This window comes from Heterocephalus glaber, unplaced genomic scaffold, assembly GCF_053883595.1.
Source record: "Heterocephalus glaber isolate CG9 unplaced genomic scaffold, H.glaber_assembly_v1.0 deba00001509, whole genome shotgun sequence".
Lineage (NCBI taxonomy): Eukaryota > Metazoa > Chordata > Mammalia > Rodentia > Bathyergidae > Heterocephalus > Heterocephalus glaber.
The window spans coordinates 33,562,564-33,578,224 of NW_028258325.1; the positions used below are offsets into that span (position 1 = coordinate 33,562,564).

Genomic DNA, 15,661 nt, shown 5'->3' on the forward strand with positions numbered 1-15,661 from the left:
ACACAGCAGGAAAACAATGCTCTAAATATTTGAAAGGGAGGAATTCAATAGAATGGGTGACATGGATGAAGGAAGAGTTGAAAAGCAAATGAGACAGTGAGGTGCTCAGGCACTAGCAAGAGCAGGGAGCCATTGCCACTCTGAGGCTGAAGGGAAGAGGTGGTAGAACCACAGCCCATGGGCTGGGGCTACTTGGAGAAGCCACACCATTGTTGGCTTGTGCAGAGGTAGTTGGAGCTCTGAGGAAATCCAGCTGCTGCAGGTGATGTAACCCAAAGCACAAAGGGAAGAGGTACTGTGGCTCCTCCTTCCTCCAGCACCTCCTACTTGCTGGCAAAGCCTAGAGACATTCTGCAGGGGCCAGAAGGCAGGAGTGAGGACAGGAACAGAACTGAGGTCCTAAAGACGAGGGCAAACCATGTATGTGCCAGACACTGTTCTCAACTCTTGACAAGAATCACTCATCACTCCTTGGAGGTTGGTAATGTTATTATCCAATGAGAAAACTGCATATCGAGAGGTGTAAGTAAGGAGCCCAAGAACACAAACAGTGGTACAGCTGGTTTTCAAGTCTTAAATATCTACTCGGCTCCATTCAGTGGGGTGGTAAACAAAAACAAAAGGCTGCATTGTTGCAAACACCATGTGTCTGTTGTTAAACAATGCAAATGTTTTAAAGATTTAGTATTCAAACAGTGCATTTAGGCTATTTACCCAAAGGAATGTACCCGGTGTTCTTGGTCATTCTGAACACTGCCTACCATGCATAAGCTATAAACTATGGCCCTTGTGATTCAGAATCACTTCCTAAAAGAGAGCTTTTCCTTTAAGCAGTCATGGGGTTCCAGGAAGACAATTCTCTGCTATCTTTCTTCCCTTAGCTGATAACTCATCAAGAAACTACTAAATTTCAGAGAGTGTACCATGATAAATATTCAAGAATTAACCTTTTTTTTTTTTTCAGTTCTTACCTCTCTTGCATAATAACAATTATTAACCAATGATGCTGGGGAAACTTGACAGTGTAAGGGCCTAAGGGAAGCACATTTCAATAACTACCTGTCAGCAGTCATGCTGTGATACCTCTATGTCACACTACCCTACAACCATGGCAGACATCACTAACAGATCACAGAACTAACAGATCACCAAGCCTAGTGTTGGTCACACAGTTCTTCACAAATCTGCACCATAAGCTCGTCATGTCATTATGCCAGACATGGCACTTCCCATCCTGTACTTACTATCCTGGAATAGGAAAAAAATGTTCTAAACGTAAGGCAAGTGTCTAGAGACTGCTGCATGAAGAAACTAGAGCAGAATTTTAGATTCTGAAGGGGGGTAAAGAAGATACTAAGAAATCATCAAAACTTCTGAGAAAAAAGTGGCTCTTATATTTCTTGGTTTGTACCTTTTAGTAATTACCTTGCCAATTATACAATTATTTATTTTTCTTCGGAGTCTTATTACCTAGAAAGATTTATTAATGAAAAGATTTATTACTAAATACCTAGGATTTAGGGAATACTAATATTTATTGGAATTCATGAACATTAATGTATCAGGTTCCATATACCAGTGAAAGAATACGAGGTCAATGAGTGCACCAGTCGGCCCACAGTGTCCATGTGCATCTGCTGAGATGGAGTATGACTGGATATGCTCTGTGTAACATTAGGCTCCAGTTCAAACTACAGAGAGAAAAAACATCCAAGTGTCTAAAGACTTAAGACATCACATCATGTTATACATCATTTTGGGAGAAGATACAGTTCTCCGGCAACAAACTGTTCACCCATGAAATGAAATAACCTTCTAGGAAAGGACGATAAATTATTTCACAAACATTGTGTGTTTTTAACTTCACTGGGAGAAATGGAGGAGGTACACAGCAGCCTCAGGGAGTGCAGCCTCTGCCCCCAACCACTACGCCCAACACTGTGGGCGGCCAAGGTCGGGGAGGCTGAATAGAGCAGTGCCTGGTGGGGCAGGATCTCTACTGAGGGCTCGTTAGTGCCCAGTTGCCTGTGCCAGGCCCCCTTCCATTTATAATTTCGCAAGCCAGCTGCATATAAGTTCTAAAGCTTCTGTCTCCTGCCAGAAAAGACCAAGGCACAGCAGGTATAAATTTCCCGGAGTTATGCAGTCACGGAGAGGCAGATCTCAGAATCTACCGGGACTGCATCTGACTCCAGAGATCCTTCTGGCAGACCACATCATCTGCACCACTCAGAGGGAAAGAGACCCAGGTACAGAAGACAGAGGAGCATGGCAGGCGAGAAATAACCTGGGGAGCAGCAGGGGTCTCCACCATCCTAACTGTAGCAGGCTTAACAAGGACCCCAAAAAGACCAATCCTCACCCTGGAAGCTCCAAATGCTACCTTCCAGGATAAAGGGTCACTGGAGATGTGACTAAGCTAAGGCTTCTGATGTGAGGATTATCCAAGTGGGCAGTGAATCCAGTCCTGAGTGTCCTAAGAGTCACAGAGAAATGACATGCTGGAAATGCAGAGTGGTGTGGAGATGGACTCAGAGACTGACATGCTGTGGCCTCAGTCAAGGATGCCAGCTGCAAGCAGCAGCTGGCAAAGCAAGGAATGGACCTCCTGCAGCTTCAGAGGACTGCAACCCTGCTACCACGTATTCTGCCCAGGGAGAGTGGTGTGGAACTTCTGGCCTCTAGACTGTGTGCGAATACATTCCTGCTGTTTAAGATAATGTCTGTGGTCATTTGCTACAAAAAGGCAGCTACAGGACAGGAATACACTGACCTGCTGAACACAAGCTGCGAGTTGTTGCCAGACACCCCTCAGTTTCTCTGGGACCCACATTGAGGAGACATAGCCCTGTTCTGGCCAGAGATTTGCAACTCCTTTTCTGAACCCTCCTTTGCCCTTCCCTTGTGGGGTTAATCAGCAGAAAACTGGGATGTCCACATTAACAAAACTGAGGAGGCCAAGCTTTGGTCCAGTAGTTAGAATTCAAGGTTTCAGATAGAGCTCAATCACTTTTTTTGGATTTGTTTTTGGTTTTGTTTTTTGAGACAGGGTCTTGCTATGTAGTTCAGGCTGGCCTTGAACTCAGGGTGATTCTCCTGCTTCAGCCTCTTGAACGCTGGGATTATAGGTATGCACCACTACACCACTACACCACTACACCACTACACCTGGCTTTCAACCACTTTTGAATGCAACACTGAGCAAGCCATGTAAAGTTTGCGGTCTCAGTTTTCTCATCCAAAGAAAGACAAAACATGCTGCCTGTCAGGAATTCACAGTCTAACCGGGCAGACATACACACTTGCATTGTTAAGTGACAATAAAGGGCTGAAAACACTGGGCACTATTAAAATATACAGACTGAAGAAGATGAAAGACCTCACAGGGCGTGGTGTAATGTGAATATCCAATCCTTTCCTAGGGAAAGGGTATATTTTCTCGCCTCTCAAAGTCAGGCTTGCTCATGCATCTTGCTTTGGCCAATGAAAGGTGAGCAAAAGCGGTATGCGTCACCCACTGCCAAGCAGGAATTTTAAGTGCGGTTGGAAACACTCCAGTCTAGACTGTGACTGTATCATTTGTTTGGACACAGAATGAAGACAATTAGCATGAACGTTGTGTCTCTGGCCAAACTATACGAGACTGAGCAGAAAAGGAGTTGTTTTAGGTTGGGTGAGTGTTACTGTAGCATAGCTGGCCCATGCTGACTGACAGAAAGCCTAGCAGAACAGGTGGGACTGGGACTAAGTCATAAGGACAGGGATGTCATGTAACACTTGCACAGGACTTCACAGTTATATTACAAAGTGCTTCCTGGGACTCAAGGCCCCATATAATCACTTGCCTGTTCCACTTAGTACATCCCATGAGGCCAGGGACCAGGAAGTTCTCATTTATGCCTGCATCTGGGGCCAAGCACAGTGGATGACACATGATGAGGATGAAGTGGACACTGAATGAATCCTCAGAGAGGCAGATCAGACCGTGATAGAGGAAGGAGGAAGAGAAGGAATTCCAACTTGACACTTCAAGTTAGGGATGAGAACGATCTGGTCTGGGGCCCGAAGAAAGCCAACGTTGCATCACATCACTTAAAAATATACAGGAATGAGTATGTCTAAATTGTAATTGAAAGCTGGAAAAAATTACAGTGGCCTTTTGGATGATCACAGCCTTTTCTATTTTCCTTATTCTGTAATTAGTATATTTCTTTGGTACAATTGCTAGCAGAAGGGCTCCAAGGTTAAAGAGAATTATAATTAAGAGTGACTTAAGTTTTGAAGACTTATGATGCATACCATCTTCTCTAACCCTCTCTCTTTTGAAGGACACTCTAATTTGTACCGTACAGATACATACACACATTATCTTTTATTTTACTTTCAATACTTAGTGAATTTAATAAATAGTATTAGGTTTCAACTTCCTTAATAAATATCTTCTATAGCTTTCCTTATGTCAATAAAAAAGACAAAGCAACTCTTAAGCTAGAAGTTATATAGAGATAAATCAGAACATTTCCTTTAGGCAAGAAAGGGGGATAGACATTTACTCCAGGCCACTGACTCTGTAGAGGAACTATATTAAGAAATTTCACACCACCCTTTAGATATAACACTTTTAGTAATCACTGCTTATCTTTGTAATGGGATTCCTGATGGTGGAGAAAGCTATTTTGCAAGCAAGTACCTTTAGGGCCTAGGTGATTTCTGTGACACTATTTATTATTCTCTAACTTATAATGACAACCAAAAATGTCACTTGGGTTGGTCAATAAATATTAACTGGCTGTACAGATATATTTTTAACTTTCTTGTCCTTCTAGTTACTGAAGAAGTTTACAGGAAAGAAGTAGCACTTCAAAAATGTTTTCAGATTGGTAATATTTCCCAATTACTGAACAACAGGGCAGTCAGAGAAAAACTGCCTTTTAAACATCCTCTTGGTTAATGGAACATTACAGCTGGACTTGGTTTATTTTAATGTTTTACAATAAAAGACAATATTTTATCAGGTGCTCAATTGGAAAAGTAAAATTTAAAACCAAGTAGTAGGAAGAGGAATTGATTCTATAAATTGACTAAATATTAGTTGGAATCAACCATTTCTGATTCACAAAAATGGCAATGTCATATAGTTCCATCTAAAATAATCACTGTAATGGAGAAATTAACTTGAAATTCCTTAGCAAAGAGAAAACATGACCAACTAGGCAGTTTACACTATTAACCAAATTCTCACATGAAAATTCTTTAAGATACAATATTTTCTAGACCCAAAAACTCAAAAGAAACTGGAATGTCAACTTTCCATACAAGGGTGATTGTACAACACAGTAAAAAAAGAGATCTTCAATGATATTCTCATAGGGTCATCACTTATAACTGTACTTTGTATAATGAAAGCTGTGTTCATATGAATACAATATGTTTTGGTGAAGATACAAAGGGTGAGGGGCCAAGCAAATGAAAGTCTAAAACTAGAGCTTTGTGCTAATACAACTTGGTACTATAAGGTTATCACCCAGAATCTAGAGACCAGCATTCTCCAGGTTTTTCGGAGGTGGCAGGCTCCAGAAATGCAGGTCCTCTTGCAGGTCACTGGTATGAAGCACAATGTGAGCTTCACGCTCACCGAGTATTGTGAGCAGGACAGCTCAGAGCCTTCAATAGCTTCGACCTGTGTTAGGGGCTCTCTCTGAGAGCAGAAATTGCACACAGTTGGTCCTGAAATTATTGGAACCTTTATGGAATCTTTTTCTTTAAGCACCAGTTTAAGACGCTCAGCTAAAAAACTTTCTGGGAAAGTTGGGCAAGATTGGTGTTCTTCAAACTTTGATCAATTGGTGGTCACAAATAGCATTTAAGTGAAACAAATAGAACAAGACCACAAAGGAAAAACAAAAGGCAGAACACCCAGTGAAGGTAAGTATGCTGTGTGAAATTTTTGTTAGTTATATTTGAGAATGAGACTGAATATTAAGTCATGCCATAAACTATATTTCTTATGTTATGACAAAACAATTTGAAAATCAATGACACAAAATTAAATGACTATAAAGAATGTAAGAGCCTACCTAAAGTTTTTATATAAAAAAATCTAATAACTGTTATGATTTGGATAAAAAAATGTTCTCCAAAAGGCTCAGGTGTTCAAAGAAGGGGCTTTTGGAAGGTGACCAGATTTTGCAGGGCACTAACCTCATCAGATCAACCCCATTCTGAATGTGCTGCTTAGGAAGTGGAGCCTGGTTGGAGAAAGTAGCTCAAAGTAGTTGGGGGCGTGACCTGGAAGGGGATATTCTTGCGTCTTGTTCTTTCCTCTCTTCCTTGCTCTCTGTGCTTCCTGCCTGCCATGAGATGAGCAGTTTTCTTCCACCATGCCTTTCCACCATGACATTTCTGCCTTGCTGTAAGTCTAAAATCAATGGAGCCAACCAACCATGGACTCAAACCTCTGAAATCATGAGCCTTTCTCCTCTAAGTTGTATATGTTAGGTATTTCATCCCAGCAACAGAAAAATGGCTAGTACACTTTCCTTGTAAAATCTGTTTTTATGTGAGAGGAGACATAAATAAGCATAGAGTTACACACAGCTTCCTTCACAGAAGCAAGGGTATAGGTTTCCACAGGCTGCTATTGTGTCCAGGGGAGGAAGAAAGAGCCTGTGCAACATAAGGAAACCAAGGATTCAGAAAGGGGCTTTAAGGAAAGGGAGCTGGGCAGGATCACTGAGCCTGGCCTGTCTGGGAGTTGGGAAGGAGGGCTGAGGCCTGATCTGTCACACCCTGGGTCTTGCTCCATCCTGTAAGCTTCAGAGAACAGCAACAGTCAGGATGACTTGGTTTACAGGGTGGCAGGTTTTTGAGGATGCAGAGAGACAGACAGCAGTTAAGGGTTAAGGACTGGGAGTAGAGAGACAGGTATTAACTGATTTAAAAAATCAGCTAAAAAAATATTAGCCAAAATTTGGATATAAAGCAAAAAGGGGTCTATATACTGCTCAATGTCACAGTGGACAAATATTTAACAAGCTTTCCTAAGGATTATTTAATCTCCAGCAGTGCTGCCCCACAGAAATGTAATTCAAGCCACATGAGTATTTTAAAATTTCCCTAGCAGTCACACTGCACAAAGGGAAAATGGAACAAGTGAAATTAATTCTAATATTTTATTTAATCTAATATGTCCAAAATATGACCCTGTTCACTGTGTAATTAACATAAAATATTGATATGAGATTTAAAAATCTTCCTTTTAATACAATGCCTTTGAATTCTACTCTGCATTTTACATTTTACTACACATCTCCATTCAGGCTAGCTACATTTCAAGCTCAAGGGCCCCTGTGACTTGCAGCTGCCAAACTGAACAGCCAGAGTCTAGCAAAATATTTCTTTGTGCAACTTTTTGCTAGTGATGAGGCCTCAGAATCTATGAAGTTAGCCATTAATTTATAGAACATTAATACATTTTATAAACTACAAGTAATTTCTACAACTTTCTGCTAAAAAAAAAAAAAAAAAAAAAAAAGAAGAAGAAGATAATCCCAAAGGTGAAGGTTTTTCTTGGAAGTGGAGCATCAGCCAGTTTTGTGTGTAACTTAGAGATTGATTTCAGCGCCTCCTTTTTCCTCTGCTGCTGTTGGGATTTTTGGTGAGACTTTCATTTTAACCACTGGCTGTGCCTAGGCTGGTGGGTTTGCATATGTAACTCATCCTGCTGAAGGGGCTTTCTGAGTCTTGAAGCGCAAGTGCCTCCTGGTGGCCTGGTGATCCATTCTGGAGGGTTCTCAGCCTCTCCCATGCTTCCCTTTGGTATCTTGCTGGTGTCCCCGTTCACGAGTTAAATAAAACCTTTGGCATGTACTCACTATGTATTTTTAGAAGGTATCTTAAACAACTTTATTGAGGCATCACTAACATTCATATTTCAAACACATATAAATTCTGCCAGATTCTCATTCTCATTTTCTCCCCCCCCCTTTAATTTTTACATGTTATGATTGACTCAGGGCAATATTTCCAGGAAATATTACTATGTTAATAAAGATAGTACCACTGGAGCAATGCATGGCACTTCTCTGAAAGCACTTCTGTATTTCTAACAGCACAGAGGTAACTCCCACTGCAGGAGAGATCAGGGTTCTGAGTGAACGTCCCCTCACCTCAAACCCTGATTAAGCTACAATAGTAGGACTCTCACTCCAGTATCCTTTCTCTTGATCTCTCCTAGCTCTTTAGAATTTATCCTAATTGTACACAATGAGACTTTCTGAGTTTAACCAGATGTTCTTAAATTCTTAGGTTCTTAGACACTGGACTCACCAGGAAGCCAAAAATCTCAGGACGATTACATTTGAGTTAAAAAGGTTCAAGGCAACAACTTGAGTGTAAAGAGCAGTGACCGCACATTCATTTGCAATAATATGAGGCTTTTAGCAATTCTTCAAGCACCTAATCACGGACTGGGCATCTGCAGAATTCCAGAACCCAAGAGAGGCTCTGGTTGTAGCAGTTCCAACTTCCTCTGTCCTCAGGCACTCATTCAGGGTTACAGGGGTTGTTTGGCTATTTCTCCACTAAGCCCACTCTTTCTTGTCCTGGATGCTTCGAGTGGTCCAAGAAGATGATGGTACTTTGGGGAGTGGCACAGAGAACTACTGTGGCCAAAAACACGTGATGGCCTCCCACTGCATCCACAGAGGCCCATTCTTCACCTGGCTCAGGACTCTGGAAGTACAGGAGGGAGGTTCTCCAGGGACCATCAGAAATGGCTGCTCCCTCTACACACAAGCAGCATCAAGTTCCATGCTTCACTGGCTGGTGTGCAACATGCAGAGGAGAAACTGGATGCTGAACTGAGCCAGAGTTATCAAAATGGATGACTGTCTCCATCTGCTCACCAATAGCCATGGCACTGCCATGAAAGATGTGTTTGAAAATGCCCTCCCACATGCCTCGGAGGGGAACTTTTCTTGGACCATTACTTACAATGTCTTTCCTTAAAGGTTATTCTACGCTAAAAGTATAGCAAGCATCCTGGCATTATTAATAGAAGATAAGGAAGGCACTTTTAAAGAGATAAAATATAGCCAGAGTGTAAGTCAGCAAAAGAGCCAAGTAAATCCTGATCCCCCTGCTTATTCTGGGGCTGTATTAAAAAGAAATTAGCTCCAGAGGTCAGGACAATACTGCAGCATGGGGAGAGAATTACTGTTCGCTCCCAGAAGACTTTTCTCCCTGTGGCAAGACAGCGCACACCCTAGATTAAACTTTCATCAGCCATCCTTGGAGTTCCATCAATCTTTCATTACTGTCTGGCTTGGAGACTCTTACACTAGATGTCATTAGGAAAATGTCTGCCAAACAAGGACTCACCAAATTATACCTAGGAAAAGCAGCACTGGCTGAGCAAAAATAGAGATAACTTTCAGATTAGCTCAAAAACTAAGAACCCCATTATTTCTCTATTGTCTCAAACAGACATGCCCTTTATCAGGGACAGTTTCTATCAATTTAGAAAGGAAGTCTCCTTGGAACAAAGTACTGCTGTGTCAGCTGCTGTGTGGGATAGCTAAACAAAAGAACGGCCACACTTGCTTGATCAAAATCTCATCTGCTATAGTTTGGCTCTCACATATCCTCCAAAGGTCCATATGCTGAAGGTTTGAGGTCAGTGGAGCTACTTGGAGACTGTAGGACCTTAGAAATTACACCCTCATGGAGGTAAGTGAGGTCACTGGGGTGACCTCTATGCCCTTTATGAAATGGTGAGCCAAAATAAACCTTTCCATATTTTAAGTTGATTATCTCAGGTTTTTTGTCACAGTGACGGAAAGCTGACTAATGCATCCTCCCAATGATGGACATGTTCTCTGCACTGTATAAGTGGCCTCCTCCCTTAGCCTGTGCTAATTGAATCTTAAGAATAACAAAGGAGGGGCTGGACAGGACCAGTCAGGAAAGAGAAATAGTACCAGCTTTTGAACAGAGAGAATATCACATAAAGAACTGTAACTAATGATGCAAAGGGCAAAAAGGGAATAGGAAGATGTATCATGGGGGTAGCAATTGCAAGAAGGGGCTATGACTTACAGGATTGGAAAGAGATTAGCATTATTACCTCTAGGATGATGTGTACAAATATCAGAAACAAAGGAAGGTGTAAGGTCCTCTTCCTTCTCCAATATGGTGGTCTCTGTGCTGCCCAGTCATCAGAGCCTAACAGATTCAAACCACAGAAGCAGAAACATGTTTTGCAGTCTCAGCCCTGGTACATCACAAAAGAGAGGAGGGAGCAGCGGGTTTGGAGCCGAGAACTACAATTTAATAAAAGGGGCCCAGGTCATGGGGTTGAGAAACTTGAGTTGATGTGTTTCACGCTGTGTCCGAGGCCAGTTGTTTCACTTCTTTTTTGGGAGACGTTTTGACATGGCAATTGTCTGCCTAGCCAAGGACTCTGTTTCCCAGTCCCTTGCTTCTGGCCAATGGGATGTGGACAGAGTGTGGCTCAAAGTGACGTCTGCAAGTTTCAGGTTGTCTTTAACGTGGAAACAAGTCCTTGTCCCAGAAAGCCCAGGATGATATCTGAGGGAAGGTATAGCATACACCTTGAAGGAGCCTGAGCCCGAGTGGCCCAGAGCCGCCCTGACAGAGGGTACAGCTCACTGCAGACTGCTGTGTGAGAACTAAGCTCTAGGATACAATCCAGAGGCCTTGTGAGCACATGCAGCAGTGGTACATACATGCAGCAGCGGTGCATACAGGCACCCCAAGAGCTAGAGATGAGAATGTCAAAACATTGCTCTTTCTATAACAACTTCATATTCACAGCAACCACAACATTTACCTAACTGGTCTGCATGTTTGTGATTCTACTGTTCTTTCTGTAAAGATCCAGGCCATACTATGACTCCTAGTCTGGGTTCATACTTTTCTTTTCCTTTTCTAAATAATCACTTAAACATAAAAATCATTCCTAGTTCATGGGCCATCCATAAAACAGGCCTAGGGAACACAGTTGTCAACCTCTGCTTTCAAGGCACTTACGTATTCTTCTCTCCTCATGAGGAAGCCAGGTCCTTGAGGACAGGAAAGACCGCAGCCTTCGCCAGTCTCCCTGCTGCTGCCTGCTCCAGTACGGATTTGGTACACACTGGATCCATTTCTCTCCACCTGCTGACCTTCGGTTATCTAGGCCACTGAGCAGCTCTTGTTGGGATTAAGACAGTAACTTCCACTGGGATAGGTGAAAACACCTGGAGTCTCCTCTTGCTCTGCTACAAGCTAGATGGGTCACCTCAGAAAAACCACACTCTTCTGTCCTAGTTTCCTCATCTCAAAACAGACTGAGAGCTACTGCACTTCACACTTAAAAACCTATGAAGTAAAGTTACATACATTCTGATTAAATAACCCTGGTGTTCCTCGGGACCCCTCCCCTCATAAAAAGTGTTTTCAAAAGAAACAAAACAGGCCAAATAACACTGGCAAGAAAACAAAAGCGTGGACCAAATGTGGCAAAAAGCCTCTGAACACCTGAACCAGTATCTTTTACAAAACCGGTTGGGAATATCCTAGGAGAAAAGAATATTAAATAAAATATTCCATACAACTGGGACTAATTATATTCTTCAGATAAAGTTCTGGAGATAACTGCATAAAACATTAAACCAAAGGTTAACTCTTTTGGAAATTTATAAATAACATACTACACAGAAAGATCTTATTAAAAATTGTTCAACAAAACCAGACAGGAGATGGATAAAAAAACTTCTTGGAAGGGAAAGTTTGTTATAAAGACCGTAACCATATACATAAAGAATATTACAAGGCAAGCATTCAAATGAGAAAGAAAGTGCTGGTTATTAAAATGTGCTTGTGTGTGATGGCAGCTGATGGCTCCTGCTAATTGGGAAGGAAAGTTTATCTTCATTAGAGCAGAGCCAATAGGGTCTCCAATTACAATAGTTATTTACTGAAAGTAATTCGAATTTTTCTTAATAAATAAAAACAGCTACTTGATGTTCCCACTGATTTAAATGAATGAGTTTACTAACCAGAGCAGTATTGTCCAAAGTGTTCCGTGAATAGAATTTCCATGCAGCAAAGTGCTATGGCCTGGATAAGTGTCGTATGTTAAGGGCTTGGTCCCCAGCCCATGGCACTAGAGGGAGGGCATGGGAACTTGAAGAGCTGGGATCAAGTTGCAAGTCTTCTGGTCATACAGGGACATGCCCTTGAAGGGGACACTGGAAGCCTGGTCCCTCTTCTTTTACCTCATGCTGCTTCCCAGCCAGCATAGGTGAGCAGCTTCCTCTGTCTCCGTCATCATGTGCTTCCACCCGATGTGCTACCTCCCAAAGGCCCAAAGCAATGGGGCCAATAAGCCATGGACTAAAACCTCCAAAATCATGAGCCAAGATAAACTTTTTTCTCTTTAAAACTGATTATCTCAGGTATTTTGTTATAGTAACACAAGTGGGCTAATGCAGCAAGGCTTCCAGTCAAGCCTGGATGGAGTTTGCTTAGAGGGTTCAGTGCACACTGCAGAGAGGGAGAGCCCAGGGGAAAGGGGCCCATCATGCTTTATTTAAGCCAGTATCCCAGGTGAACCCAGAACCTTTTTGTTTTCTGTCAAGGAAAGTCTACAAATATCTCACCTGGCTATTCTCCCATTGTACACTGCCCGATAATGGGATCTGAAACCCTCTGACAATTCTGCCCACCCATTTTCCTTCCTCATGGGAAGCCAAAGGGTTTAGCAGGCTCCACTGCATGTTGCTTAGTGGACACAAGGATCTCAGTGCCCCTTCCTAGAAGAGAGACACATACCTGCCTCAAGGGAAAAGGAGAGTCCTGTTAAAAGACCCCTACATTCAGTGATTACATTTGCTTTTTATTTTTTATTTATTTATTCATTTATTTGTTTATTTTTGAGACAGGGCTTCACTGTGTACTTCAGGTTGGCCCTGAACTCACTATGTACCCCACGGTGGCTTTGAACTTATGATAGTCATCCTGAGTGTTGGGATTACAACTGTGAGCTCCCACGTACAGCTACATTTGTTTGTTTTTGACACTTCTGTAAAAGATAAGCAGAAAGATGCTCCTCAGGATCTGAGTGAATATGAATAAGAACGCTGAAGCTGGAGGTCAGCGTTGGTCTCTGAAACGGGGAAGTGATGTCCTTCCCACCCACCCTTGGGATGGTGGCCTGGAAGGGCCATACAGACAATATGACTGGGGACAAGCCAGCCACCTGTCCTAGCTGTTGAGGGCAAAACCCTAGCTCTAAGACTCAGAACTCTGCATACAGCAGTACAAACAGAATGGGTCAATCTGGGGCTGCACTGGGAAATGTAAGGTCTCCGTCTGTGAGACCCAAAGGAACCAAAGCGTGGTGTGGCCAAGAAGGGAGGCAGCCCTGCTGTGCCAGGCAACAAAGCAATTGAGACAGGGTTAGGACAACACCTGAGTCAGAACTGAAGCGCCACAGAGAACCAAGAGGCTTTTGCAGCTCATCCAGGACAGTGTGGGGCATCCCCGCAGGTCACCTCCTCACTGACAGTAAACTCACTGCCTCAGAAATTTCTTCAGAGCAAATCTGCACCACTTGAAATTCTTAAGAAAATGCCAAACCCAAACACTCTCTGAAATTCTGAAGTTACATGGCTAAGGGAAGAAAGTACATTGCCTTTGCAGGGAGGTTTTGTGCCCCCAGTGCCTGGTATACACACTTTTCTTATTCATTTTAACCACATCAAGAAATCCCCTAAGAGATTCCATTTTCTCAGCAAGGAAAGTTACAAAAAAGAATGTAAAATGGGCTCATTTTCCCCAGCAAAATGAAATGCTTTTATGTTTTATTCATGCAAAGTGAAAACTTCTTTCCTTTGCTGCATTACAAACTGAATTTGCTCTTGTAAATTGCTGTATATAAGAAAAAAAGAATCAAAAGCAAAGGAAGATTTAAAAAAAGCAGGAATACAAAGGTCCTTTATAGGGAATAAAAACTCAGGGAGCCAATGGGGAGACACAGACTCTTTCCCTGGCAAACATGCTTCTCTATTTATTGCTCCAGAAGCAATGCCACTCAAGGGTCCCCCACAACCACAGAGCTTGCTGAGGCCGTGACAGCCTGCTGGGGGAACTCTGAGTATATTTCTATATTATACTTCTCTGCCAACACCAAGGAAGAATAAGTGACCTATGTTTCTGAAAATGCAGCTGAGGCGATCCTAGCTGAATTACCCCAGCATCACCGGGGGTGGGCTGTGAGGGGCTCCTCCTGCTGTGTAGGACCTCTGAACTCATTCTTGTTTGCAACAGCCTTTTATCCTCTGCCTCACATCACAGACCATCCCCGGAGCCTCCCCAGGGGCTGATTCTTCACCCTCAGTATTTCAGAAAGGAAGCCATGGAATCAGCCGTATCTCCTAAGTGTATTTTGCTTTAAAAACTCAAGGGCAAACATTCATTACACATTTTCCATGTCTCCACCACTGTGCCAATTATTATACACACACACTTGCACATATACACATGTGTTGTGCTCCCTACAATGATTATCCTTTCTCAGATGAAAGACAATGAGGGTTAGGGAGCTTGAATAATTTTCTCAACTGGGAATTTGAATAATCCTTCCAATCACATAGCATTTGGACTCATTTTAAAGTGTTGGAGTGGGCTGAAAAATCCTCATCAGTGAAATCCCCTAACAACTAAGACTTAAAAATACACAACCAGGCTTGAGGTATAGTTCAGCATTTGAGCATTTGCCTAGCATGTTCAACATCCTGGCATGTTCAAGCCTCAGCATCCAAAAACAAAAACAAAAACACCCGCACTTAACCACATTGGGTCGTACAAATCTTGGCTCCTGCCTTAAAAACAAACTGGGGGACGAGGAACCTGGCAAGTACCAAGCATCTTGTACCTAGCACCTTCCACCAAGACTAAATGTTTTCAAGGATTACCCAATGTCATCAGAGAGTGCCCTTGTGAAAGTATTCATGGGATGTCAGGGCATCAGGTCCAGGGGTACAGCGGTGCCCAGCAAGCGAACGACAGATGCATACGCAGAATCTATCCACACGTTCACCTGCAGCACCCATCCCAGTGGTCAGCACGCATCACTGTTACAATAATCTCAAAGATATACTCCGTGCCCAAGAAGGTTCATCCAATCAGCAGAGAACACTTCTCTCTTTTGTAGATTAATATTTAGCCACAGTCTTTCCTTTCTAGTTTAGAGCGTGGAGCTGAGTCTGAGGACAATCAAATGCATCAATGCCCACCGTTCATGGAGAAAGGCTGCAATGAAACAAGGCAGGACCCCTTTAGAGAGGACCAGGCAACCTGATAAAAAACCAGAATGCCCAGGAATGGACCCAGAGCCTAGGTAAACCATCTGTCATCTGGAGTTTTCACCCGCTTTTGTAATGCTCTTGTCCATTTTCAGCAAGCAATACCCATACATCGTATAGCTTGTCCTTAAATGCTAGGAGACCCTCTAAGACCTTGGGAATTGCCAAAGACTGATGATTATAATTTAAGGTTAACTGAATTTAACATAGCCCAATTACTTATCAGTGGTCTTCAAGTATGATGCCTGTGATAACTGTTGCTTAAATTATTAGTTACAATATGTTCTTGA

General features: G+C 42.5%; 1 protein-coding gene across 12 annotated transcripts in view; it reads right to left on the reverse strand.

Annotated features, from left to right (window-relative positions):
• Apbb2 (amyloid beta precursor protein binding family B member 2) overlaps positions 1-15,661 on the reverse strand; it is a 346,490-nt gene that overhangs the window by 48,356 nt on the left and 282,473 nt on the right. The window lies entirely within an intron of this gene.